The sequence below is a fragment of the Olea europaea genome, chromosome 5, assembly GCF_002742605.1.
Source record: "Olea europaea var. sylvestris chromosome 5, O_europaea_v1, whole genome shotgun sequence".
NCBI lineage: Eukaryota > Viridiplantae > Streptophyta > Magnoliopsida > Lamiales > Oleaceae > Olea > Olea europaea.
Genome location: NC_036241.1, coordinates 12,455,472 through 12,458,056, shown reverse-complemented (window position 1 = coordinate 12,458,056; position 2,585 = coordinate 12,455,472).

Below are 2,585 nucleotides of genomic sequence, written 5' to 3'. Positions count from 1 at the left end.
GAGAAATTGAATATAACTAGATAAATTAAATAAAGGTATATTAGTAAACGAATAAAACAAAACATTCTCAATAAAAAAATAAGACTATAATTGGAATAAGAAAATAAGGAAAGACGAACTATATAAATGGGATTGAGAGAGAAATTATCATAATACATGCAGATGAAATAAAGGGTAGGGGGCGCTAACGAGCAAGAAAACGGAAAGCCCTTTTTTTAAGCTCCCATCGGAAACGCACTCTTAACGCACTCGTGCCAGCAAAGCCCTTGCCCCGCCCTTTCTCTTGCTTGTAAGAATGACATAAGAGAGCAACCTGCCCGAACTAGCCTCTACTCCACAATGACAGAGAGAACTAGATATATATATATATATATATATATATATATACACAGAAATGACACACCCCGCCCCGTGTAACACCACTAGATCCGGACGTGGCATGCGCCGATGATAGATACCAACTAAAAGTCGGACCCACCATCAAGGCTACTACAAATACAATATATCACTTTTTATACATCATTTTTCTAACAAAATTTCGGCATTATCTCCCCTGTAAAAAGGACTAACCAATCTGTGATCAATTTCACACAAATCCCAAACTATGGCACAACACAATAAAGATAAGCCGAAGTCTCCACTTTTACCAAGAAATACAATGAAATATACATATGGATACATAATACATAGTGATCTTCATAACTATCTACAAGTGATGCAAATTACATCTAGACATGAACATGCATCCCAAAACACTCACTACATGTTCTATGAAGTGAGTCATACTAACAAACTCTGTCGTGTGGCTCTAACTCCAAAATCAAGGCTCAACTCCAAAAGATGCCCAGATTCTCAACTGCTGTCTGATAAGGAAAAACGTGGAAAAATATATGAGTTGATAACTCAGTGAGTGGAGAAGTTCAAAATTAAATTTAACCTAACAATCTAATAACTATAAAATCAAACATAACTTAACAATAAGTAACTTTTTACTTATCTTTCAAAATTGAAAAGTTCAAGTCTAATAGGATAGAGCACTTAATTCCTAACATATTGACGAATTTTTCCCTTTTTTTCCTTCCTCTTTTTCTTTTTCCTTTCTCTTTTTCTCTCTTTTCTTTCTCTGCACCGTGTTTTTTTTTTTTTTTTTTTTTTTTTTTTTTTTTTTTTTTTTTTTGTAGATGTAATATGTATGTTAAGGATTTGGTTTACACACATAGCTATATTTATAATTGCATTGGAAATTGATTGTTTGATAACCGCCTCCCCTTTTTGTTTTTATCTTTTGTTTTTTTTTAGTTTGACTTTTCTTTGTGAATTGATTAGAGTATTACAAAACTCACCCCCTTAAAAGAATTTCGTCCTCGAAATTCGATCAACTAAGTACGAAAAATCTGGGAATATTGAGAACGCATCTGCTCTTCACTTTCCCATGTTGCTTCTTCTATAACATGATTCCTCTACAAGACTTTAACCAATGGAATAGTCTTACTACGCAAAACATGTTCCTTCCTATCCAATATCTGAACTCGTTTTTCTTCATAGGTAAGATTTTCTTTCAATTTTACTGGTTGTGATTCCAAAACATGAGATGGATCTGGAATATACTTACGAAGCATAGAAACATGGAATACATCATGAATTTTGGACAATTCTGTTGGCAAAGCCAATCGATATGCAACTGGGCCGATGCGTTCAACAATCTCATAAAGGCCAATATACCTCGGACTCAATTTACCTCGTTTACCAAATCTGATAACACTTTTCCATGGAGACAATCGCAGGAAAACTCTATCTCCAACATCAAATTCAAGGTTTCTTCTGCGTCTATCTGCATAGTTCTTCTGTCTATCTTGGGCTGTCTTTAACTTTTCTTTAATTATCTTTACTTTCTCAGCAGTAATCTGGATATATTCAGGATCCAATAACTTTCTTTCACCAACTTCATCCCAACATACTGGAGTTCTGCATTTCCTACCATACAGTGCTTCAAAATGAGTCATTTCTATACTCGAATGATAACTGTTATTATAAGGAAACTCCATCAAAGAAAGATGAGTATCCCAATTCCCTTTGAACTGTAGTACACAAGCTCGTAACATGTCTTCCATAGTCTGAATAGTTCTTTCTGTCTGACCATCTATTTGTGGATGAAAAGCTGTACTGAAATGAAGTTAAGTACCCATAGCTTTCTGTAAATTGGGCGAAAATTTAGAAGTGAAACGAGAATCTCTATTTGAAACAATAGATACTGGTGCCCCATATAAACTGATTATCTCATCAACATATATTTTTGCCAATTTATCTAACGAGTAAGTGACTTTAATAGGCAAAAATCTAGCAGTCTTCATCAATCTGTCTACAATGATCCATATGCCATCATGTCCACTCTGAGTCCGTGGAAGTCCAAATAGAAAATCCATAGTAATGTGTTCCCATTTCCACTCAGGAATAGGCAACGTTTGTAACAATCCTGCTGTCTTCTGACGATCTGGTTTCACTTGCTGGCAAATGAGACATCTGGATACAAACTCAGCTATTTCTCTCTTCATTCCATGTCACCAATAGTGTTCTTTGAGTACACG